Genomic DNA, 27,332 nt, shown 5'->3' with positions numbered 1-27,332 from the left:
TTTTAAATGCTCTTGCAATGTGGCAATACCATGACAATGATGCTTAAATTCCTGTTGCTTGGAATACTGTTGAAGGAATGACGCTGTCCTCCAATTAGCCTTTGCTGCCCTTAACCTGGGCCTGCTGCATCCTGAATTACCCACCACAGGGAGCTTGGAGGGGAGATCAAATAGGTCTGCTTCAGCCATTTAGACTTGCCACCCTTTGTCCTTTGAGTGGGTACTGCATTTCCTTGCCTGCAGTTAGGGCAAGGTTTGCTTTTGTCTTACCCTCTCTGTGGTATCCTGCCAACAGCACACACAGCCTGAAGCACGGGGTGAACCAGATCAATGAAGAGGTCAAACTGTGGCCCACAGATCATTCATGAGCCCCTAGAGAGGAAGTATTGAAAACCAGAAATGTTGCTGAGGAATATGGTCTGTGAAATACCTTTTTGGTTCTGTATAAATGTTGCAAACCTGTGGCCAAAGGGAATGGCTCATCTTCATCCTTCTGTTTGCATCTAGTCTGGATCCTTCTGCTTTCATGTTATCCAAGTGGATTTCACTAACATCTGTCCTGAGACAACCTGAGATGGTACTCTGCCAGAATATTAAACACATCTTGAGCAGCAAGAGCACTGGAGATGAACATTAGTGCAACTCAGACAAGAAGAAAGTCAGATTTTCTGCATTTGTTAGCAGCTTGGAAGTGTAATAAATGTAGACAGGTTTGTGAGCATTTAAATAAGCTTTGCTTATACTTTTTAAGGAAGAAAAGAGCATATTGAGTGTAGGTTTTGTAGGGTTCTGGGTGTTTTCTTTGCCTTTGCTATTCTGTGAAACAAGGTTGATGAACACAGACGTTTCCTTCTTGTGCTGGATGCAATTAGGGGCTCGTGTTTCTTTTTGTTGTATGTGTTTATATGAAGGATATTTACCATATTACTCTGCTCAGCAGCAGAGAGCCTGAAGCAGCCTGCCATGGTTTCAGCCACATTATGCATATTGGTAGGAATGCCTGTCACCTCACATCTCATACCAAATCTCCAACTGCTTCACTTAAACTCAGCCTCCATTTGTTGTTCCTTGTATTCCTTATACACCCTAGAAATCCATGTTAATAATGCAGGATGTAAGTATGGGCATGTGAATGTTCCTCTTGTGTGTCAACCACTCAACAGATATAATGGGCATATGTTCAGTATACAGAATTTAGAATATGAAATGTGTAGCATTATGTTCTGACACATCAGCGTTTTCTGCATAACCTGTATTTTCCTTAATCCTCAGCCTTCCATAACTATGATCATATACCTCTCTCCTTCAAACAAAGCCCAATTCCTTTATCAGTCTCTTCCTTGTTGGCATTTCCCTCTGCAAATTCTAAAAAGAATTTTGTCTCAAATTGCCTAATGAAGTAACATAAATAATAAGATAAATCAAAGGAATTGTCTGCAGTCTAGATTAATCTCCAAGTTTGCTGCTGCTGCTTCAGGTGAGAAGATATGAATATATGCCTGAAAGAAAGATTATCCACTTTTCCCCAAACACAGCATTGTTCTTTAAAAAGTGTTCCTCTTTCTTTCAGACTTTGCCTCTCTTTAAGACATCTGAGATTCTTTCCCAAATTGAGAATCACGTCAGACTGCTCTGTACTTGAGCAGTATTTTTTGACCATGGTCCTCTCAGCAGATAGTGCTGTCTCAACTCTAGAAATGTATGCATTGTGAATGATATCATTGTTAGAAAAACTATCCTTTGATAAAGAGACAAAAAACCTGCTCAGCTTATTCAGGGGGTGGAAGGGGGATCTGCATCATTAAACTGATTAGAATGCTCCAGAGGGTCCTGGGTTTTGTGAAGGACTTAACATGGCCCTTCTAAAAGGACTAGTGAGTTCCTCTGTCCCTTCCTCATTACTGTTTAATTCAACAAATCTTTTTTTCTTTTCCTCTTCATTTCTTTATCCCTCACAACCCTTTGCTCCTTTCCCCTGCCAGCTGGTCCCTCAGCTGCTGCATTGATCTCTCAGCCACTCTGGCACTCCTGATATCAGACACAGTGGGAGGCAGAGTAGCTCAGAGATCAGCAGACAGACCATTATAGAAGTGAATCCCAGAGCCCCAGCAAAAGAACCTGAATTTGTTCCTTTGCTCTCTCTCCCTGTAGCAACTCTTTTTGAAATGCTAGATTGGCATTTAAATAAGTTTGAGTTTAGTAAAAGCAGAAATAGATACTTCCTGCAGTGGTTTCTGTGAGGTTGGAGATCTGACTAAGCTGAGAAGTCACACTTTGTATTGTCATGAAAGAGAATTGATTGGTCTGTCACCAATCTTGGAGAGTCATTGTGTGCTCCTTTGAATGCCACAAGACTGCAGGACCAGTGTCTGCAACGTGAATTTGAGAGGTACTCAAGGATCAGTCTAGGGTACAGCAGGAAGGTTGTGAGAACAGGTTTTGGAGACAGTTGTGATGAATCATATCTCAGTTTTATTCCATTTTGTTGACTGATTATTGTTTGTGCTGTGTGAAACAAATGGCACGGCAAGAATGAACTCGGACATGCCAGAATGGTTTTACATAAATATGTATACTTTCCACCCCCTAGAACATGAAAGGAGAAGCTGGTAGAGATAAGCTGCAGCAATTTAACAGATAGAGCTGTGTTTGTTCCTAGTGTCATTGATAGTTAGGTAGGGCAGGTCCATGTTCATGCTAAAAATCAGGATGTCAGTAGCTCTTGTTTTGACAGCTCTCAAGAGCAAGCAGCTGAATTTATTTTTAAATTTTGATAGTAATGCACAGTGCCAGTGGAGGTGGCACCACTGTGACTGTTTATTGAAAGCAGCTCTGGCCCTAAGCTTTTCCACCCTGCAATGGCTTCAGTTACCCTGATGTATCAGTCCATATTCCTCTCTCCTCATGTGACTGCACCAGGTTGTTGGAGACAAACTGGATAAGCCACTTTATTCAGTAAAGAGATTGAGGACAGTGAAAGATCCCTTGGTATCTGACATGCACTACTACACCATGGATCACAACACTATTATTATTATTATTATTATTATTATTATTATTATTATTATTATTATTATTATTATTATTATTATTATTATTATTATTATTTTCACAGGAAGATTTGAGGATATTTCTCAAGGATTATTTGTATCATTACTATTCTATCCAGATGCACGACCTTGATCAAGTTCACCCAACAGATCAGTGGCAGAGTCATAAATACCTAAATCATCATCCTTTGCCCTGTGCACTAGTGAGAAAACTGTGAGCTGAGGAATGCCAGGCTTTGGGAATCCAAAATCTGACTGGGGATCAAAAGTTGGCTTGTGGTTCCTTTTTCAGTGTGGCCTGAGTTGGGTAGATCTTAAAACACCTATCTAAGTTATAAACATGTCAATATAAGGACTTCACTGATTTTTTTTCTGAAAATTAAGATATTCCTGGAATGGCAAAAAAAATGAGTGCCATTAGATTAAGCCACTTATTCCTAAAGAGCTGTAGGAATGGGATATGCTAAAAGGGAAGGACAGTAGTAGTACAGTTATAAGTGCCCTTAAAAAACATTAATATTGTATAAGTGGTATTGGTAACAGCTTAAGTATATTTCCATAGGTGTATCTTTATATTTGCATATTAATTAGTGGATACCTAAGATCTTATGTTACAGGAATGTCTGTGGTGTTCATGTTTTATTGACAGGCTAAGGCATCCAAAAAAAGTTGCCAGACATTATGGAAAACTAATTTGCATGGGATTAATAAGACGTAGAATTTGTTCTTCTGCCAAAAGTTTTATTCTTCACAACCCTGTGACAATGAAGTGTGCAGGGCCAGGGTAACCCTGCCACTGCTGTGCCAGAGGCTGCTGCAGGAGCTGTGTCACAAACACTGCAATGATTTAGGTAGAAATTTTGAATGAGATTTTTGCAGTTAGAAAGTTTATCTTTTCTTTGGAATGAATGCTGCAAGCCATAGGGGAAAATGAGTTGTAAACAGAAGGTACAGTTTGAGTTATTTTGAATAAGATTTCTTATATCTGTTCTTGCACTTAATTAGGATTCAAAGTGTTTGGCTAATTAGTATTGGCTTGGGCCTGTCTTAAAACTGGTACTGCTGTACTCAGCACATTCAGGAATTTACTACTGTGACATGAGATTTTGGCACAGAAAGTTTGAGTTGCCAGACTGTAGCTGTCTGTAGCCCTTGAAATGTCCTGTGTTGTCTGAGAAATCCATGTGTGTGCAGGCCATGAGACTGTGCTGTTTTGTGGCAGGATCTGGGGAGCTGATGGGATCCCCAAGTGCACTTGAAATGGCACTGGGTATCTCTGTTAAGGCACCATAATAAAATTCAGCTTGTCTGAAAGCAAATCACTGGTATGGCCCAAGAAAACCTTTTACTAGGAGTATCTGGCACAATTCAGGACAGGGAATCAGGATTTTCCTCTTAGCTGTGCCATCGACTCCGTTGCATCTCTTTCTTCATATGAACAGAAATAGGAATTCCTATCATGTTTTCATTTATAGTCTTTGTACAGTGCTTTAAAGATACAAAATGCATCATAAATATTATATGCAACACAATAATTTATGGCAGCTGAATAACATAGCACTGTGAAATTCTGTTTTCTGTGCAGAGAATGGAATTAACCAGGGTGATTCATTGCTGGGGACTCTGTGCTCTGCATCAGTTCCAAGGCAGTGGTGTAAAAGGGAAACTCTGCTGCTGGCACTGAGCTGCCTTTGTGGAGATGTGAAAGGAGAGTCTTGATCACTGTTATTAAAGAAGGGGTGGTGCTTTCAGCTAACACTGGTGTTCAGGCCATTTCCAGCTGAGACAGTTTGTTATTTCTATGCACCTTTTTTCCCTGTGGAAGTGCTAATTTCATAGCTGGTCAAATTTAAAAAATCAAAAATTATGAGGTGTGATTTAGGCATGTTAAAAATTAATTTTGCTTTATATGTGTTAGATAATTGTTCCTCTTTCTCCTCTATGAATTGTTTCTGTACACTATTAAACAGTCCCCATGTTCAAAGCTAAAGGGATCCTAATTCCTTTAGCTGTATAAATGGTGCATTTACAGTTGTCTTGGAAAGTTTGGGAACCAAGAAGGAAATTCTTCAACATCCAAAGAATTAGTAATAACTCTCAAGATTGACATGCCTTTATCTTTACACAGTAGAACAAGGATGCTCAGTTTGCCAGTTCAAAAGTTGGAGTCCTTTTTGGAAAAGCCTTTTAAAATCAAAAATAATATGAAGGTTTTTTTAATGAGGATGTAAGATAGATCATGTGCAATTTGCTTTCAGTGAGTTTTGTGGTTTTCCTTCTAACTGCATTTTAGATCATCTACTTATTGTAAAAATGCATTGCAAAGTGGAGCTGGCATGATGACATGTGTAGGAAAGTAGATCTTAATTAGCTGGAGGTATTTTGGGGGCAGCTGATGGTAATTGTCTGGACTGTCCCATCTGGTCAGAGGTCAGTAGCATTTAGCACTATGGGCTGTGTAAATATTTGTCTCTCAAGCTGATGCAGCCAGATATAACTGGTGGGATTATGCCCTTGACTGATACAGCTATTTTCTAATGGCACAATCCTTACTTAAAATGGCTGATGTAGCTCAACAAAAGTTATGACCAAGCTTTTCAGATTTATTCCAATTAAAGTTTAGCTCTTTAGATTAAAATACTAATTTGTTGTTAGATTATACTAATTTTATTTGCTTTCCTGGCTGCACTTTATTTTACTCTACATGCCTCTGTGTGATAAATCAGAAATAAAATACATTTTACAAAATCCTCTTCTTCCACAGAGGTGAGGAAAATTATTATTTTCTCTTGGGTTTTTTTCCTATTCCTTTTTTCTTGTTACATAAAAGTTATCAGCTACAGGCACATCATGCTGTAACTCAGAAAACAAAATTATATGTTTCCATTTTCATTATAAATTAAACAATCTGGAAGAATTACATTGGAAGCATATGATTTAAACCACCCACCTCTCATCACAGATCTTTGGATTACAGGGGTCTTTGGATTCTATTAAGGGAAGGTCAGAACAATGACATCTGAATGATATTTAGCTTGAATACTTGTGCTTTGTCTGTGCCAGACTGCAGCTTCTGGTATCTTTTGGCTGCTGTGAGAAAAGAAGCAGGTTTTCCATGGGAGATGAGTGAAACAGGTATTTTCTAGATGACTTTTTTAAGAATCTATCCCCAGTATATGTCTAGAGCTGCAGGTTGATCCTTTGGACTCTTTTAATGTTTTTTTCTGTGTTCCACTGAGATTATATTTCATTTAAGCACCCGAATCTCAAAATGAAGTGCAGTTAATGTAATATTGAGGCTGCAATGGAAGTTTTTTCCAGAAGGTAGTTTTACTTAAATAAATAGCATTGATTTGTAAGCAGCATTTGCAGGCTCCTTGTTTTTCTGAATTCATCTGTTGTTGGTTTAAAAAAACAGGCATGGGATCATACAGTTTAACCTAATCTCTGATCTCAGCAAGCTCCAAGGCATCTTCATGTGAGGATTTCTACTGATGATGGGTGACAGCCTAACGTCTCCACCTCTGTTATTAAAACTAGAGATGTGGAAAGTTCTGATCCTCTAAAACAATGCACTGAAATTTCCTTAGAATCCTGTACTGTAAAACCAGAGCTATAGAGAGAATTTTTCAAAACCTAATCTAATGCAGATGCTTTTTTGAAGTCTATCCAATTTGAAACTTTTGACCCCAACTATATCCAGAAGGAGATAATATTTTGGAGGGAAATGGAAGTAAACCTGAGCATAGAGTTAAAAACCCTTCAAACAAATCTATTTTCATTTTCCTTAAACTATAAAAGTAGGAATTCTCAATTGATGAACACAGATTATATTCTGTGAACCAGAGAAAGTAAATTGTCTAAGGTACAATTCAGAAATACCTACGTGCATTTTTTTGATCTTTAAAACCAACAAGGATAAACAAAAAAAATTGCTTCAGCATTAATTATGCAATAAAAGGAATGATTTAGAAAGTATAATCTCCTCAAACAAGTGGGATATTAAAATGGAAACAAGTTGGGAGGCTTATCATACATTCAGTAACTATTCTGTGTAACAATCCCATTCTGAAACCATAACAAAATAAATGAATAAGCATGAAGAGGTGGTTCATTTTGAGGGAGCTTTGTTTTTTTGTTTGTCCATATAAGTCATTATTCCCTTTTTAATTGAAATACAGGGGATTTTCTATTGCCTGGCATGTAGGATATATACAAAAATGGCACTTTAAATCCAAGTATTATGCTTTAGCTGCCTATGAGAACAAGTGACATTGCAAACACAATGGTGATCTTCACTCAGCTTTCAGAGTGAAGATCACCATTTATTTCCAAATAACTCAGCTGCAAAACATGAGTGCTCTGGAGGCACGGGGCTGATGGGTTGGTTTACAGTCTTTTAGTTTATTTAGCAAACTAAAATAACAGTTGCTTTGTAGTCAACTTTGTGGAACAGATAAACAATAGTGACAATTTCATATGATGTATACAGACAGAAGAGGTTATCTGCACCCCCTGAGTGATGGAGCTTGTCATATTCCCTTCTCCAGTAATGCACAAGGTTAGAAATCAATGTCTTAATCACGGGCAGCTCTGGGCAATTCAGATATATCACACACAAACAGGCTTCTAATTACATTTAAGAAATACATATCATACATATATAAACTGACATAAATATCAGAGTGGTGTTGCTGGCTGTCAGGGTGGATAAGTATAATTCCCTGGGCGGCCCTTGACAGGTTCAATACCTGCTCCGGAGGTGCTGTGAGCGGCATTATACGGCTGATTGAGTTATGACAGCTCCAGCCCAACAGGGGAGCCAGGCAGGGAGGAATAGCCGGGGCTGCAGACAAATGATGATAAAGTGATCACTTTAAAGAACAATCTCCATAATATTTCATGCTCACTGCACGGTGTAAAGGCAGCCTTGACTGCGGGGCTAACTGCTCTATCAATTGATTTGATTCACTGCTGCAGCTACTCCCAGTCATAATATTTCAAATAAATGGTACCGTGGATAGAAATAATATCTGCATCAATATTAACCCTGAAAGGACTAATGGACACAAGCTATAATTTCCTGGACACCCTAATAATGCATTTTGACTGGGTTTGGCATGGAATGATTTTTCTTTCTTTTTTTTTTTTTACCCCCCTTTTTTTTTTAAATAAAAACAGGGTATTGTTTACTTAAACTTTCCTTTTATGGCCATAAAAGAAGCTTTGCAGCTCAGGCCTCATTCCTAGTCTCAAGTTTCATTTTAAAGGAAATCCTGCTAAATGTTATTTTAAAGTATTTCTTATATCTAAATATATTGTCTCAAAATTATATTAAATATGTAAATGAGAGAAAAGGCATGTTTTGGGTGTATTATATAGTTTATCTGTGCATGTGTGTAGAGACAGAGGTAATAGTACTCAAATTATTTACTAAGTTATATTCAAAACAGATAGAAAGGAGTTTAAAATTAATTATGAATGAGAATGAAGTCAAGAAAGTATTTTCTGGAAACACAAGGAACCAGTAAATTCTAATGATTATACAGGATGTTAGGAGCTTTTTTTTTCTTTTAGAAGTAATAAGTACCGTATGAGACAGGCTTAGCATATAAGAAGTACAAGTGAATTTATGAGTTCATAATCCTAAATCAAACCTGATTTCTATTTTCCATGCAGTTTTTCACATACTCTCTAACATAATGGATGTTTATTCTGTTCTTTCATTCATAACACTCTGTTGACATTTAAGTCCCTTTTAAAGATCTTCTGTGCTTATTGTGAATCAGGTTGACAAGTATAAATTGTATAATTTTATTATTGTTATTCTTTTTCCACTATTGCTGACTATTTGACTATCATTGGATTGCACATTTTAAGGTCAGAACCATTTCCAAATATTCAGAAACTGAAGAAATACTATCAGTGCATGCTAACAAGAAGTAGACTAAATGTGCTCTTCCTCTGATTATTAGTTTGTATCTGCTTAAGGATTGTCTTTATCAGATTCTCTGGGTTTTCTTATTTGTCCCTTAAACATTTACTATAAATCAGAGCAGGAGATACTTAGGTTTGAATCTCATGAGGCTTGTTTAAATTTAAAGCTTAAACAGAGAGAGGTATTTTATGAACAGTCCTCAGTGAATGCTCCAACTGCAACACTTCACCAGCCTCTGAAGTGGTCTTAAACAGGCTTCAAAGGACTTCAATTTATAGTTTTCCAGAAGATCTGGGGAATATTTGTATTTCTTAGGAGGCAGAATAAAACCTGAGGTTCCAAGTGGGTTTGGAAGGCTGGCTTGAATCTGAAATTGAAAATTATGGAAGATTGGCATTGGCCTAACTCCACTATTCCCACCAGTCTAATAAGCCACAAAAGCAGTGTTTTCCTCCATTCTACATCTGGGTAAACAAGCAAGCTCATCATGTTTGTTGCTTGTTACCTACAGATCAATACCAAATTTTACCAGAAATGCATGCACATGACTTTCATAATGCATTTCTTTTTACTTCTGATTTTTTTTTTTTTTGAGTCTATGTCAACAGTACATGTCATCATTATGTTATTGCTACTCCAAATCCTGCTGGAGTTGATGTTTCTACAAGAAAAACTGAAACTACCTCTTTGGCTCTCCTGCTTGCTTTCTCTCTTCCTGAAAAATTTTCTCCCTCCTTGCACACACTGCATGAGAGTTGTTTTGTTTCTCCATTTCATCCAGGTAATTCCAAGCCCCAAACACTTCCAGGGGTTGGGCAGCCCCAGCTCCTCTGGACAACCTGTGCCAGGGCTGCAGCACCCTCACAGTAAAGAGTTTTTTCCCAATATCAGACAAAAACCTAATCTCTTCCAATTTGGACACCTTCCTCCTTGTCCTGTCAGTAAATGCTCTTGTAAATAATTTTGCTTTCCTGTAAGTTCACTTTGGGTACTGGAAGGCTGCAATTAGGGCACCTCAAAATCTTCTCTATTCTAGGCAGGACAATCCCAAATCTCTCAGCCTTTCCTCATAGGAGAAGTGCTCCATCCCTCTGATGAACTTGGTGCCCCTCTGGACTCTAATATTTGTCATTATTTGGACCATATCTTTCCAACATAACTCTATATATGTGTAACCCTTCATCATACAGACACAATTTACCTTTGCCCAAAAATTGTTCTGGACTATTTTCTAGAACTTCTGCTTATTGCCTTCACTCTCTGTCTCTGCTGTCTGTTGAATTACTTTCTGATGTTGTTGTGTAGATAGATTTCAGTTTTCACCACGTGATCAGAATGTTCAGTTGACTAGAGTCAGAACAGCTGGGGTTGGCAGGGGCTTTTTAAGCTCCCCTAGTCCAGTCCCCTGCAATAAGCAGAGAGGTTGCACTGGCTCTCCCTCTCCACCACTGTGTCCTTTGCTTGCACTTTGCTCTTTCTGTATGTTATCTCTAAGATACAGTCCACAAATGCAGACTCAATATTATCCCTCCTACATTTATTTCTGCCCTCTCTGAGGTATAATATGCTGGCCTGTCACCATCTAATGTTTCTCTACGGTTCTTCAATGTATCACAGTTGGAGCAGAGTTTTAACCTTTTGCTGAAAACTGTTTGCAGCAACCAAAAATCTTTTCAGCATATCTGCTGTTGACTGCAGTGTCCAACATCCTGGTGCTGTCACCATCCTGTAGTCCAAAATTTGATGTCTACACCATGTCTTGGTCCTGTTGATTATTTTAGAAAACTATTTCTGAAAGAGAGTCTGTCTGTACCATCTGCAGCCTAAACTTTTTCAGATTCTCATCATCCCCCTTTAATTTATTGCTTGAAATAGAATATTGCTTCACTTGTGTACGATCAGAAACCTTTTGTAAAGTCTGTTTACCCAGACAATTTCTTTCCCTCCTCCCTTGTTTTTCTTCCATTAGCTCCATCACACTTGTAGTAAAATACATGTTTTCATGTTCACTCTTTCCTTTCCTGTTATCTATCATCCTGCTCTCAATATCAAGATATCATATGCCTCACTAATCTTGATGAATAATGAGTGCCCAGTTTCCACCTCCCACTTGTTACTTCTTCCTGTGAGCATTTCTCTCCTGTCAGCCTTCCTTAGGCTTACAAGGAGCTTGCCATGAACATTTGCAGAAGTGTTTCATTGCTGTCTTACAAAACCCTGCTGAAATTTCTCTTTGGCTTTAGGTTCAAAAATTGATGATCAAGCTTCCAGCCTGAAATCTTGCCAAAGTCAAGTTTATTATATACAAGTATTTTATTTCTTGCCTTTTCGTCAAAATTGGTTTTTGTTTTTTTCTTTGAATACTCTCCAATCTGTCTGTATCTCTTTTTATACTGGGGTGGTAAGTTATGGTGGGTGAAGACTGTCTTTTTCAGTGTTTGCACAGTAGCATGCACAAGAGCACTGAAGCAATATGATTACTTAAGATAATAATGATAATATTGTTAAAGGTAAGGTGTGAGATAGTCTGTGTAATTGATGCAGCCAAGGTATGCCCTGGCAGCCAGGAGGGCCAAGAATGTCCTGGGGGGCATCAGACACAAGCTGTGACCCTTGGGGACAGTCTCCTGTGCAGGGCCAGGAGTTGGACTTGAAGTTCCTCGTGGGTCCCTTCCAGCTCAGCAGATTCTGTGAAAATCGTGAAATAAAATAAATTTTAAAAAAGTTATTTATTTATTTTTCAAATATTAATTTAGGAGATCTAACTTCCCCAGTAGGGTCTGAGACTTAATACTGGTTTCAGATGTGACAACACAAAACACAGCTTCCGGACTGGGCCAGCAATGTGATTTTCAAGACTGATAAATTATAGAGTTGCATCCATTTTCCAGCTAATGCAGATGAAGTGTAAATACTTGATGATAACTGAAATGCATCCCTTTACAGTATTGTAAATGAGGAGGTGGAAAGACCCTCGATATTTTAAGGGCCAAAGAGAATCACGGGAGCAGCTTTAAAGATTAATTCCTTGTGTCTAGTGTAAAACAAGATTAAATTAGCTTGTGTGAGCTGCTGTTAGCAGATGCACTATTACATTATGCATGATTCCTGGCTGCTCGTAGCATGAACAAACTGCACAGTGTTCCATTAGTGATTTTCAATGCTGTGCTAAGCTTTAAGTCACATAGACAGGCCAATGTATTGGGTTTACTTTGTGGATGTGTTTTCCAGGCAATTTCACAACCTACCTGATCACTGTTATTGATTGACCGCATTTGAAATGGATAAAAGAATTAACCTGTGTAAGGGCAGCAGAATGGGGTATATACAGTATCCTATATACTTAGGAAAATCAATAGTCCTCTAATGTAGAAAATTTAACCAGACAAGACAAAACTGTCTTCCACTGCATCAATCCTCGTGCTCCCTCCCAGAGTCAAACATTATGGTTATACCATATATTTTTAATGTGTTTTATCCTTTGATGCTTCTCTTTTTACTCCCCCCTGTAACCTTGTGGGTGTACTCATGGGCTTACTGTAAAACAAACTGAGGAGCTCCTGAACAGATAAATTTTTCTCCTCTCATGCCCTCTTTCCCTGGAAGTGAAAACCAGGCAGCTATACACATCTGGAGACCTGTTCCATCTTTCAAGGTGTAGGCATTTTCCTGCTTTCTGCCACTTTCCTTCTTGACTTGTATCTTGTCCCTCTGCTCTCACATTCACGGTGCCTCTGCAAGTTCCATCTCCTACTTATGACATTTTCCTACCCTCTTCTGCTTTAAATGAGCATGAGATGCACACAAACACATTCTTGGTGCCTTTGCCTCATCACACCTACTTTTCAGGCTCTCCAGCTAAACAGTGCTGCTTTTTGTATTCGAGTTAATCTTTCCAGTACTGGCTAATGAAATGCTTGTCCCTGAAAACTGAACAGGTCGAAGCTTGTAAACCAAATATTTTTGTGGAAAACCCTCTAATATTTTGGCTACTTGAAATCTTTACTACAGGCATGACTGAAGCTATCATCAGAGTTATTTATCTTTATAGTGAGATTTTATATTTTATTTTGGTCATATAGCTAGGTTCAGAAATAAGCTTTAGTGCAACTTTGGTTGTATTATGCTTGTTCCTCCAACACTGAGAGAACATTAAACATACCAAACCTCTGGGTGTCTGGGAATTCCTGCCTTCTTGGCCAACTCCCTTTCCTTCTTGGCTAACTCTCCCTATTCACAACCTCCTCTAAAGGAATAGCCACCCAGAATGGCATTTCTGCCTCTGCTTTCAAGAAACCCAGGATACTTCAGGAAGAAAAGAGTGAGAAGCAGTGGTGCTGCTTAGGCTGTGCTTATTCCACAAGATAGGAAAGAAAAGGATAAAGAAGGGGACTTGCTATGCAGTTTTAGGATGTGCTTCGTCTACTGTGTTGTTTTTTTCTTTTTCCTTGTGAAAACTAGAAATCTCAAAATCATGTTCTGTTTTGGAATAAATGTTTCTCTGATCTCTTTCCGGGGATGTGCAATAAATTAATCTGTAAGCTATATTGGAAGGTTGGTTATAAGGAATAATATCTAGCAAGCTGGTGCAGATCCTCTCTTTTTGCATAGACCTGAGCCTAAACTCCATGCCTCTCTGTATTCTGTTGTATAGGTTTGCTATATTTTATTTTCTGTAGCCTTCTGAGCTGGTGAGTTGGAGTTCAGAAATTTTTTACTAATTTCAGCCCTGATGGTCCCTCCTGCTATGCCCTTGTTCTCTGTAGACTGGCCTTGTAAAATGCTGTTAGAGTGGTTGCTCACTCAGCTAATGTTGTGTTAGCTAATGATTTTAGCATGAACTAGTAAAATTACACAAAACTGGTAACATTTCTTGGAGGTAAAATGGATTGCAGAAGTTACTACATGACTTCAAAATTCTGTTATTATTGTTTAAAGGAACTGATAACTCAGGACCCATTTTTTTCACGCAAGCCGAAGGGACGTTGAAATTAGAAAAGACAAATCAATCACAAGGCTTTCTATGTGAACTCTTTCTGCTCAAATATCTGCCCAGACAGGATCAGCTTGGGTGGTAAGGTCAGGGGGTGACAGAGCTGGCCAGCAGTGTCACTGCTGTACCAGTGCACGCTGTCCAAGAGCTGTGGAGCTGTCGCCAAATCCCAGCGTGATGACAACAGGACTTACAGGGGACTTAGCAATATGCCCAGGGGTACTGCAGCCAGAAAAACAGGCTTCCCTCAAATGTTAATATTCCTCAAGGAGAGAACAATACTCTGGTTCAGGGACATTTAAGAGATATCCATGCAATTTTTAAGCAGTCAGTGTAAACAAATATCCCCTCAGAAAGCAAATACTTTGTAAAAAACCTCACTATGGACATGAGGCAGTTTCAGAGCAATGCAGTAGATACTGAATCAAAGACCACTAAAGTTCTTTATTCCTGGGGGGGGGAAGGTCCAAATATTGCTTGGCAAATTACAGTTTGCTAGGGGCACTATTACCAGTTGACACAATCATTGGTCAGCAAATTGGTCGCATTATCGGTTAGTAAATTTGAGAGTGCAGAATTATTTATTGGTAAATTAGAGATGGCAGAATTATTGGTTGGTAAGAAAAGAATTGCAGTGATTGGTTAGCAAATTAGAGATGCTTGGTTTTGTCTGTGGATAAATCAAGGTTGGTCAGATATTGGAGGCCAAATTAAAGATGGCCATGTTATTTATGGTTGCTCTGGTGAATGTTGAAATCCTGCTTTTTTTTGTTACAAGCAAATAAACATTGGGAGGGTTTCCTTCTTTATTTTTTTTTCTGATTTATTCTTCTGCAAGAATTTCTGTGGGTATTAATATGGAAGTAAACATACACTTTTGTTCTTTTGGTTTTTAATGGAACTATGTGTTAGCTGAAATGACACAGAGTGCCAGGGGACTTCTGAAATTGTTTTTATGAAGTGAATATTAAAGAAAGGTGTTAGATTTCCAGAGCTAAAAACTGCAGCCTTTGCAATTCCTGCTCTAAGCTGGTGCAGGACAAGCTATTCCTCATGGGCTGATAGCTGGCACCAGGAGGAGCTGGTGATGTGAATCCCTTCCAGAGAGGCTTCCTTGATGCTGCTGAAGAGCTGTAGTCCTCCTTTATTTGTCTGTGAACTGAAAGCAGCAAAGATATGGAAGAACAGTGCCTTCAAGGCAGTGATTTCTGTGAGATGTGGGGATTTCTGTGGGCAGTGGCATCCCACTGCTTACCTTCCTTCCCAAAACCTAAAGCACTGTGACAGAGTCAATATCCAGATGCTGTTACCAGGCACTGATGGCTTTCTGCTGGAGAGCTGCAGCTGGAATCACCACAGACTCACCAGGCAGCTCTGAGAGCAGCTTTATTTTTAATGTCACTGCTACCACAAATGAGAGAAGCCTCCTCTTGAGCTGAAGTACTGCAGCAGAAATTGTTTTCCGGCATTTTTGTGTTCTTTCCCTTTATGTGTAAAACTTCTACTTAAAAGCAATCCTGCTTTTGTATACAGTGGTGGATAAATTCTGACTAGAACTGTGTTTCAGTATCATTCTAGAACACTGTAAGGAAAATTCCGTTTACTTGATGAACTTTGCAAACAGTGCACAGAACAGGATGGTTCAGCAATTAAATAATTTTAGATTTTAACAATGCTGAAAACAATAATAGAATATGTGTTAAGAAAAATCTATGGCTGTTGATATAGCTGTTAAATTCTACAATGGAAAATGATGCTAATTAATCAGATTTACTTTTCCAAAGGGACACTTTATAATGCTTTTGACAATAGTACAGATGGAGTCAGGGAGGATGCATTTTAAAACTTTAGGAAAGTCTTAAATTTTAAAACATTAAAATTTGCTTTTTATATGAACTCCTATAACAACAATGCCCCAACCTTTCTTGTCTACTAATTCTGCCAAAAATGATGTGTTTATTTGGAAACAGTAAAGTATGTCTGACATTTTTAAGACACAGCAAGGGGGGATTTTTGCAAAAGTGAAAGGGGTGAAAAGGAATTCTTATCCTGCTAAAGAAGAAACACAATCACAAGATATCTGAGTTTTATAAAACTCCTGGATTGAGATAACATATGCTGCTCATTTTTTGGTATTTTCATTGAATCCAAAAGTTAGGACTTGGAATACACCAGAGCACTTCTGTAACACAATGATTGTTCAGTGTTGGGTCCAGCTTGAACTGTTCATCTGGAAAGTTTTAGCTGAAACCATCGTAATTAATTAGAAATGGTTTAACTAGTTCAGACAAAAATGATTGTAGGGCTCCCCCTTACCCTGGGTAGAGGCCTGCACGATCTCCTCTCCATAAATGAAATAATCCTGATGGTGCCAAGCCCATTCTGCTCCCAACTCTCCAGCTCAAGTGGGCTCACACTGTAAGGCATCCCAGTCTGGCTGCTGCATCCCTCGGGGCTTTGCAGTGGTGATTGGTTTCACCATGCTGGGTCCATAATCAGACCTGCTCAAAATCTGGGGCTGTTCAACTGGGACAAATTGTCTTCAGTTGTTTTTCAAAGGCAGCATGAGACAGGGAATGCAAATGAGCAAAAGGACAGCCATGGTAAAAGGAAGAAGTGAAGATGGTATGGAAATAAAATAGGACTTGTGGATGGCATTTTCTCTTCCCTTCCAACGGAACCTAATAACTTGTAACACAAAACAGCTCAGTGCAGGAAGGGAGAGGCAGGCCATTAACCTTTTGTTAGAAAACACCAGAGTTTTGGTCTACCTCTATTTCAAACACAGATGAGCACAGGATTCAACAAGAAAGCACTGGTTGAAGTTTCAGCTGGTAAAATCAAATTTAGAGGTAGGTTGATTCCTCAAGCTCTTTATCTCTGTTCTTTCCAGGCTGAGTGCAAAAGATGGAATAAATAACTTTACTGGGGCTCAATGGGTCTACCTCTCTTTTCAACTTTTTATAAGAGAAAAGGTAATATTTCTTAATTTGAAAAAATTATTGTTATTGTCAGGTTAAAATCAGCAATACTATGTCTGCCACTATTTATTAATTAGTAAAACTAGGTAAATTAGCTAAAATTTAGCTTAATAGTGGGAGTCTTCGCAAAGTGTAAAGCTTATAATGAAAATCTTGAAATTTGTATGCAGGAAATCTTTGTTCTGACTGTGACATTCTGAATTTCCATTTTGCTGGTATTCACTAAGCACTGCATAAACTGAGAACTCTGGCTTTAAATGCAGGTATTTCTAATCAAATCTGCACCCCTGTGCTTAGGTGAGATATTTCCTGTGATATTGCTTTTGTCCCTTGATTAAAGAAATTATATAATTGCACCTCTTTGAAACTTCTCTGTGCTAAATGTCAGTTTTGCATTTTACAGTTCTCAATTTTTACATTGTTGACTGATTTATGTAGTGTTTCTAGTAAAACTCTAGACATAGACATAGAACATTTCACTTACATTACCAGCAAACATTGTATACTTTTTTTTGCAAGCATTTGCCTTTTGCAGTGAAAATTCATTGGCAATTCAAGGATTACAATCTCTGCATTTCTAGAAAACATTTGAGAATTTTCAAAATTATTGTAAGGCATTTCCTGAAATGAGAAAATTAAAAGACCTTTAGATAAAATTTACATTTTCTTGCCAGAAATTTCCTTTTTGTAAGAGTACAAGTAATCATTAAAAATTTGAGGCAATGCTACATTAGTGTTGTGATAGTGGCCAAATAGGCGAAGTTCAAAATCTAAGTGTCTGAGATGATTAAAAAATTTTAAATGCCTCATTTGAATGAGATAACATGGAATGTCTTGGTCTGGCACACATGCAGATCGTAAGATAACTTCTGAAAACAAAAATAAATGTAAAATTGTATCCTTTTTGCCAGTTCTGGACATTTGAAAAGCTACAGGCTATTCAAGCTGTGCTGTGAATAGACCATTCTCCAGTGCAAGCAGAACAAGTTCTTCCCAGGATTCAAATAAAATATTTTTCATCTTCACTGTGAAGAGGTTTTTCCTCTGCTTTTCTTCATAGGAATAAAAGGCTTTTCTGTCCTTTCAGCTGAGCGACCTCTGCCTTTTAGGGAGAAACGAAGTTTCTGCTCCACTCAGCCATTACCACCACCCAGAAATTCTGCAGCTTCTGTGCCTGAGCCAGGTGAACAATTGGTACAACTGGGGATGGGAAGGAAGAAAAGAGAAGTATGGGAGCACACATTTGTACTTTTTCTAGCAAAGAATGCAGGAAGATTTGTGATCACAAGGAAAAGACCTTAAAACACCTTTCAGGTAGAAATGGATGCATTTTGTAGTATAGCAATTTGATTGGGATTTAATTTGGAAGTTTACTGTTAAATGGCTCAGACAGCTTTGCAGTTGCCAAAAGAATACACTTTAAGCATTCAGATGTGTCATGCCCAGTCTGCAGCATCAGTCACAGTCCATTTAGGGGATTTTGTTACCCTGCAGTTTGTTGGAATCTCACTAAACTGTCTCAGCAACTCTTAGAACAGAGGTTTGCGTTGTTTTTTTTTTAATTTGTTGTATTTTCAAAAAGCAATTGTTAGGGCTTCTTCAAGTTACCCTGGACACACCTTGCACTTGAATTGTGAAATTGGAGATTTGAAGATAAAGGGTGTTCTTAAGCCCAAAGTCACCTGGGCAAAATCTAGCCAGCTTGTTGTGATTTGCTGGCAGTTGGAGATTTAAGGGCTGAGACATTGCCCTGGTACACTTGATTGTTCCTGGTATTAGGTGGGGATAAACAGATTTAAAAGGGGCACAGTTTTGACAATGCTTAGATAAACAATTATTCTTTCATGTCTAACAAATTCTTCAATGTTAGTTTGTAGATGCACCATGTCTGTCATGGATTTCAGCTATTGTCATTATGGATCTGGCGTCATTCAGAGGAATTGTGTGCTTTGGGTCAAATACACCTGTCTACACTAAGTTATTAGAAAGTTTTAAGATGCATATGCACCTCCTAAAATCTGCAGATATATTACTCCTATCCTTTTAAAAATTGGCTAATGATTGACTTTAGACAATAGTGTACCTATGATCCTGTAATCTGTGTGTTTTATTTAAATTGAATGAAATTATTTTCATTATGTCAAGTAATAAGTAAATTAAAGGGAAAGTCTTTGTAGGCTGCTGTTTTTATTATGTCCTAACCTTAAGCAGAAAGCAAGCCAGGCCAACTAGTTGTTCTTGCTTTTATTAAAGTTCCTGTTGGCAGAGCACTGATGGGACACATTAATCTTAGCATTAATGCTGAGGAAAAGGGGCTTGGAAGCCTAGGATGAATAAATCATTCCAGAGCCCATTTGGATCTGTTGGCACCTTCCCTGTTATGTTGCTGCTGGATAAAAAGGCTTCCCTAAGTGTAAAAGGGCTGGATAACACAATTGGCTTATTGCAGAATGGCCCTCAGTACTTTGTGGGTGTGCTGAGTGGGGCAGCAAGCAATGGGGCAGGGTGGTTTGAGCATGAGGGCTGGCACTGAAAAGTGAAGACACATTTTCTTCTGTCCCCAGTACCCTGTGCAGTCCTTGTCACAGGGGCCAGTGGTGCTAGAGGTGCTTCCAGCCTCACTCTGAGGTACTTGTTGACACTAGAGAGGAAGAAGAGTAGTTGAAATGCTTCCTTTTTGTGTTACTTCATTAAAATTTTTGGAGCCTCAGAGATGAGCCGTTTATTTTGCAATTCAAAAGGTACATTATCCATTTATCTTTCCTTTGAAGGCTGTTGCTGAATATGCAGAAAGGTAAAATCATCAGACTCCAGGAGCAACTTTTTGCTTCAGATCTTTCATATCTTGCTCTTTTCTGGTCAGCTTTTGGGGTTTGTTTCTGTAACACACTCATCTGTTTGTGGCTGGCTCAGAAGCCCCTCACTGCTCTGTTTGACAGAACTGCCCTGCTCCCAGGACTCTCCTTCATAACACAGCCTCAGAAATGGGTTTTGGCTACCATTCTCCTTGGCCTCTTCCACATTCAATTCAGATGCAGTTCTGTCCATCTTCAGTGTAGGATGCAACTAAAATTTGTCTCCAGGAGGTCTCTGGGTGGCCAAGGTGAAAGAGGGAGCCCAAGGAAAGGAGGAATGAGCAGTGAAGCTGGAAGGTTCACAGCCCTTTCACCACCCAGCTCCTGACACCAATGAATCAGTGCCTGCTGTGATGTGTTTTCACTGGCCCCAGGTGGGCTGTTCTGCCCTCCAGAGAATTCTGTGCACTTTAAAATTCATGGGGTGGGATTGGTCTCTGGGTGCTTTTCCCAATTTCCCAGAGCTTTCATTGCTGTTCCATGAAATAGTGGCTGCAGAGAGTAGAGGAAGGTTGTCATATGGCAGCAGCTACACATTTTCAGTAGCAGTCAGTGAACAGTTGCATGCTACAATTTACACTCTCTTCTCTGCTCTGTTTTTCAACTGATGAAGCAGCTATTATTAGCCAGGCAATAATCAAATACTTGAAATAGGTATATAAAAGAAGATTTGGAGAATAATGCATGCTACCATCAATTAATTAAGCAGTTCACACCCTCAAGAGGTGCACTGAAGTGTAGAAATTCAAGTTATATCACTGTATTTTTACCTGACACATTTGCTGTTGAAACTGCTCTATTTTCTCAGTGTATTTTATTCCTAAAACAATCTTGTTTTATAAACACAGATAATCTTTAATGCAATGGATGTGATGTCTAACAATTATTTTGGATAACTTTTAGTTGTTAGATAGCACAAATCACAGTTAAAATAATATTAAAGCAGAAGAAGTATGGAAAACAGCATGAAATGTCTCAATCCATTTTATTTTCAATGAAATAATAGACTATGACTTTACCAGTTCTAATATAAATGGAATCATTTGAAAGCTATCAACATGTGCACGTGCTGTGATAGATTGAAACCTACCTTTTCAAGTCATCTGGCTGTCAGTGGACTTGAGAAAGAAGCACTGTTTTTCATACACATGTGGTCCTTGTAAAGCTGCTGGTTAGCAACATTTGACAATTTAAAAACTCAAGCAATGAGCAGTATGTGGTAATGGAACACCAGAAACAGAAGAGAGAGGACAGGAGTCACTTGTGCTTGGTCAGAATGTGATTTTCCCAAGAAAATAATAATAATTTAACTCATTTCTTAAGCAGGGGAACAAATCCCTGTGTGTCTATCTTGATCTTATTCCTTTGCTGCTTCCTGAGCTCTCCCACTGTCTCTGGACCAGAGGTGTGCCAGGTACAATGGTTTGTGCAGTCACCTAATGCTGGGCTCACTTCCTACAGCACAGTTTGTGAATAAACTCCAGTTTTCTTCAAAAGCCTCCAACTTGTGTATTTATTAAAATTACAGGTTTTAGTACAACAGCAACTCAAACTTGCAGTGTTAAAAAAAAGGAATCTGTAATCCTGAATTGATTTGTAAGGAAATGTTATTATAATAAAAAATCCCTCTCTGAATTCTTCACTTTTCTTCTGCATTTTCACGATGAGGTCCTCCCAGAGTGGCAGGGAATACCCATGCCTGCAGTGGTCTCATCACATTTGGTCATGTCAGGGAAGGTATGGGAACCTGGCTGTCTTGGAAGGGCCAAGTCCTAATGCAGGCACCTTTTGTCTTAGAAGAATGTGATATCTAGTGCTTGGTCACTTGCTAACAATTGGAAAAGCAGAATCTGGCCTAACTTGTAATAATAGTCATTATTAAATTGCATGGTGGGCCTGAGTCTAATTTTACTCTTTTTTTATAGAGCCATTGACTTTAATGGAATTGCTCCAAAATTCTCACTGGCATAACTGTGAGCAGAATTAGGCCCAATAACTGTCATGTAAAACAAAGTCATTCCATCTTGTAAACCATAAAGCAGGTTACATGGTAGTCAAGTGTGGGCCAAAAACATTAATCTTTCAGATGATGTGTTTAATGGCAGCCTTGGATGCTTGCAGTCAATTAAAATTTCCTGGCACATTTTCATAGGACAAGGAACGTTTGTTACTAATCATGTCCAAAAGAAATTCTAGCTGGTGTAATTGTATTTTACTTAGCTAAAATTGCCTTTGTGCTTATAGTTAGGTTGTTATTCTTCACTCTGTCTTTTCGAAAACCAGCACAATTGTGGAGTTATTTTGGAGTTATTCTGGGTGATAGCTGTGCTATCACCCAGAATGAGCAGCATAAAGCAGAGTTTCTCTTACTCTGTGCTGTTGAACTGCAAAGTGTCTCTAAAGTCTAAAATTGTGAGGGAGAAAGGAAATGTCATGATTGCTGTTTTAATATTTAGGGACAGAATCTCTGCTAATATAAATTACTGTAGATGGGTTGAAATGTCATTTAATTGATCTGCTTTTTATCTCTTAAAATAATGTACATTTTAATTGGCCATGCCCCTTTGGTTTTATTACTTCTACCTATAAAATACAATATTTTATGACACTTTGGTCTAAAAAAGATAAGAACATACAGGCTATAACACTTTTTCTTGTTTTTTCTCCTTGTGTAAATCCTGAACTTGGTCTGAAGTGACTCTGAAACACTTCAGATCAGCTACCATAGCAGTAAAAATCCTATGAAAATGCCTCTACTTCTGCCTGTTTCTTTGGGCAATCAAATCTGCACTTTGTTGAATGCTGATGGGAGATAATGTGAATTTTCCCAGCCCTTGGGAAGGTGGGGCAGTGTTACCAAGCTAAGGAATTTATACCAGATTGAGAAAATGCCCCATATGAGCTTCCAGTGGATCCCTGGAGAGCAGTGAGTTCCTTGCATGCCCTGTGGGAAAGCCTGTCAGAGCAGTGGGTATGAGAGATCAGGAAAGAGTTTAAGGGAAAGAGCAACAGCCAACTCCCAGAGCTAGAGAGTGGCTCCAGAAAATGTGGTGCTCTTCCTCTCAATGAGTTATATGTTGGTTTTAAATACTTTTTACTTTGCTCTCTCTCAAAGTGGTGTATGCTGGGAGGGAGCAGCTGATCAGTTTTATGAGAATATGTTGGGAACATGAGTCAAAATGTTCCAGCAACCTCCAGATGCATCCACAGACAGAAATCTTCATTTCACTCTATTAAACAAAAAAACCCTCAGAAACTGATATTGCTGGTTCCAAAGTCTGGTGTTGTTCTAAAACATTCTGCACATGCTTATAGGCATTGGAAAAAGCCAAAGGAGGAGTATGTGAGGCAATACCTGCATATTTTAGTTAAATGTACCAGGAAGCAAGAGTGCTTGTGACCAAGCCAGAAAATTGAATGCAAAGAGTGTTTTGGGTTTACCATCTACAGGTCTCCTAACCTGAAATATTTTATTTTTGGATATCAGTTTCACCATACTTTATACTTGGCTTCTCCTGTTCAAGTCCATAACAAATTATTTGAATGCTGTGCTGGGATTTAAAAAAAAATAAAATAAAAATTGAGAAACAGCTCTGTTAGCTCTTTAGTTTGACTTCAATTTATTCTCAAACTCAGCCAACAAACACAGTCCTCCTACACTTGTAGAGCTTCTGGTTTTTCTTGGCCCATGGAGCCCTTTGTCCTCTGGCAAAATTTCACTGGAAACTTCATGCAAATGCTGTTTGATCTTTACCAACTCATCTCAAGGAAGAGGACTCATGTTTTAGCTTCTTTTCCTTCTCTGCAGAGATGAAAAGAGGAAGGTAGAAATTTTATGTGGGGAAACAACTGTGTACAGGTGTGGTCTCAAGCACCTCAAGAATTCTGGACAGCTGTGGCTGTGTTCCATGTGTTCTTCAGGGAGGGGTAACCAGGATACCAGTGACTGCCATAAGTGTCATGGGGTCTTACTCTGTCTTCTGCGTTTTCCATGCAGTTTAGTCAAACTTTTACCCTCTCCAGATTGAGAGGACTCTGAAAACTTCCACTTTATTAAGTTCAATTCATTATCTTGTATGAATAGAAATCAGTGCACACCTATGTAAGAAAAAACCCTAGGGGACTGTGGCACTTGGTTTTTGATCACTGCCACCCTTGCTGATCAAATTATGCTTATGTTAAATCAAATACTCTTTCATCCTTTGGAAATTTAAAATAAATTCTCCAGACTCTGACTCCAGAATGGTTGAGACTAAGGAATAGTGGAAATGATTGAAAACACAGAAATTTAAAAGGCTAAAAAAATAGGAAGGATTGATGCAAAAACACAAGTGTGTGTGACATCAAGATTAGCCATGAGACTTGTCCTGCTGCTTCTCAGACAGACACCCTCCACAACCATCTGCTCAGCCCTGCCTGGAGTCATAACCGTGGGAAGCAGAGTGTGGCAGTTTGGCTGATGGCTTCCCTCTTTGCCTTCTTTCTTTTCCTCCTGCACCCTTTGACAACAAATTTCAATTGCCTGCAAGACTTCAGGTTACATTCTTCTGCCTGTGTCCAACTGATCCATCAGGATCTGCTTGCCTTTGCCTCCCCAGCATCCTTGTGCTCTCACTCTTCTGACTGCAGCTGCTTGCTCGTGCTGCAGTTTTGAATATGCCAGGTTAATTATCCCTTAATCAGAGGAATCTGCATGTCTCATCAACCTTTTTTTTTCCTGCTATCAAGGTGGCAGAGCTACTGAATAGCAGTGTCCAAGAAGAGAAGAGGAATGAAACAGCTGTGGAATTTGTTGAAAGGAGAATGAGACAGTGAAGAGTTTGTGCTGAAAGGGGCTGTGGAAATTTAGCAGTTTACCTACAAAGAAACAACATAAAAAAAGGCTTATATATCTTTATTAGTAAAATCAGGATGCTGTCATGGATTATATTTTTTAAAATATGAGACAATTGTACAATACAGGAACATTCTAAAACTTGCAATTAATTATTAATACAAATTTATAAATACACAGTGAGTTCTAATCGCCAGCTCTATTCTGAATTCATCTTTTTTTAAAGCTTAGAAGGGTCTGACTCAGACACAAACTCCTCCTGTTAGTAATTCAAGCAGTTTTTAATAGTGCAAACTGAGTTCCTTTAAAAGATGGTTTTAAAGTTCTCTTTGATTTCAGATATCTTCAAATATCACACTAGATATGTATCCCAGATATCTGAGCTGTGTGGGAAATGGGTATGCTCTAACTTACACAATGTTTTGGAAAGGCAACCTGAAACAGGAGATTTTTAGATATTACAGTGGCAACCAAGGGAGTGTGGGGAGCCAGCCAGGCAGAAAGACTCTTTAGTTCAGTGGCTGAGCTTAAGATGAAAAATTGTCAATTTTCTCTTTTAGTGGGGAGAGAAAGTTATTTGCTTTTGGTTCACCTACCATGGGGAAATTGTTAAAAAAGCCAAGAAAACCAGCAAACAAAAAAAGAAAAAAAGGAAGCTTGCTATCCAGTATGCATTTTCAGATAAAATGCATTTCTCTTTAGGCATCTTGGCAAAACAGGAAATGTTCCTATAAGTATTTCAGTCACTGAAGTTGTCTTTTTCTTAAAATATTTTTGCAAGCAAACCAATGTGGCAGTTTGGATAGATTTAGATTGGTGCACCTTTTTATATTTTTCAGTTTTAAGAAATAATCAGATCCTTCCTTCTGAAATGTGGGAGAGAATTGTATAATTCTGGGCTTGGGCAATCCAGTCCACAGAAGGACATCAAGCATGGTTTGGTCCTTTCATAAACAAGTGATTTGCTCCTTTTGTATCATTGCTGATTCATTTGGACTATTAAGTTTTAAAAACTATTAAAGCTTCTCCACTCTGTCTTCAAAACTTCCTCAACACTGCATCTTTGATTTATGTGGTCAACATTTACTCCCTAAGGTCTTACTGACCTTGGCAGTGTTAGAAATCATATTTTCACATGCATGAATTAGCCTTGACTAATTTCTCTGGTACAGCTTGAACATAAATAACCTTCCTTTGGCAGTTGCATTTTTTACTTTTCACTTGTTTATTTTTAAGAAACATGGTGTGAATGTGTGTATGAAATACACAGGAAAGTGGTTCTCTATTGGAGTTTGGTTAAGAATGTGCATTATTATTCTCCTTGAATGCGTTAATGCTAGATGGTTGTTGTTGTTGTTGTTGTTTGAGTAATTTTTTTTTCAAATTTTCCTTTCAGAATCATGCAATTCCTAGTGACCTTTGCTGTTATTCTCCCCCATAGTAGTTAAGCACTTCTAAGGATGGAGTGAAATGAATTTTCTCCCTGTAACATGGGACCCATACTCTATAATAGCCTTCCCTATTTGATTAGCAAATGCAAAAACAAAAAAAAAAATAAAGGCTCAGAAAGATTTGGAATTTGTGGAATTTGACATCCAGTAGAAAGTCTGCTAGGACTGGAGACACACTGCAAGTGACTACAGCAAACAGCAGCCCAGGAGAGAAATCCAAGAACAGAACTTCACTCTCAGTACCTGAGCATCAAGAAAACATCTTATGCTGTGCAACTGAGTGGTTGCCAGACTGGGAGCCTGGAATTTCAGCACCACACACATTTCCCACATTTGTTTTAAATGTAGGATGTGGCCTGGCAAGGCAAGCAGCTTGACATCCACTGGGAAGATGAAAAAAAAGTTTGGGAAGTAAAATTCCTCAGTCCAAATTCAAGCTCTACAGCTGAGCCGTGGTGCCCTGGTGTGTGAAGGAAAGCACTGTACTGGAGAATGTGTTAACTGCCATGGCACTGGAAAACTCCTGGGATTTGGGTACCCTCTGAAACAATTAACAGTGCTAGCAGAAAGCAGGTAACCCTTTAATTCACTTCAGCAAGGTAAACCTTGTGTAACTGTAAGCAAAAAGGGGTTGGTAAGGTGAATTTAACAGCAGATAGTTACTATTGAGTTGCTCAGCTTTTGGAACCTGTGCCTTTTACTGGCCTGTTAGAAGTGAGATGAATAATTTGCTGGGTCTCTGGCACAATGTTTGCAGCCATCTGTAGGTACAGTGAATATTTCCTTAGTGATGCAACTGCAGAAAACCTGGGTGAATGCACTACAAGATTGTCACAGTCCATGGAGCACTAGCTGAGGTACAGCTCTGTTATGTGTTTTCTACACATAATTGTGGAGAAAGAATAGAATGTTTCCTTCTCTCTTGCAGACATATATTTTAACTTCCCTTTACAGTGTTCTCACCAGAAACTTTCCTAATCTTTGGCCAAAATTTTTTTGACAGCAGTATGAGTTCCATTGTTTAATTCCTGAATTGTGTTTGAGATGGAAACAATACCTTCATTTTCTGACAGCATTTGCAGAAAATGTGGCACCAGTCCCAGCACTACCTCGTGCTCTGTGACAGGGACTGGCAAAGGATGGCCCTCCTGCCTTCCAGGGCTGCCTGCAGGGGCTCTGGGAGTGCAGCACTGCAGAGCCCAGGGCCTTGGTGGCTCTGCTCTCTGAAGG

General features: G+C 38.7%; 1 protein-coding gene and 1 long non-coding RNA gene across 2 annotated transcripts in view; both read left to right on the top strand.

Annotated features, from left to right (window-relative positions):
- Positions 1–27,332, top strand: part of AKTIP (AKT interacting protein) — a 1,131,926-nt gene that overhangs the window by 1,002,415 nt on the left and 102,179 nt on the right. The window lies entirely within an intron of this gene.
- Positions 1–27,332, top strand: part of LOC115484045 (uncharacterized) — a 96,694-nt gene that overhangs the window by 66,620 nt on the left and 2,742 nt on the right. The gene's annotated exons all lie outside the window — the stretch shown is intronic.

This window comes from Serinus canaria, chromosome 11 (assembly GCF_022539315.1).
Source record: "Serinus canaria isolate serCan28SL12 chromosome 11, serCan2020, whole genome shotgun sequence".
NCBI lineage: Eukaryota > Metazoa > Chordata > Aves > Passeriformes > Fringillidae > Serinus > Serinus canaria.
This window is presented reverse-complemented; position numbering and strand designations above follow the sequence as displayed.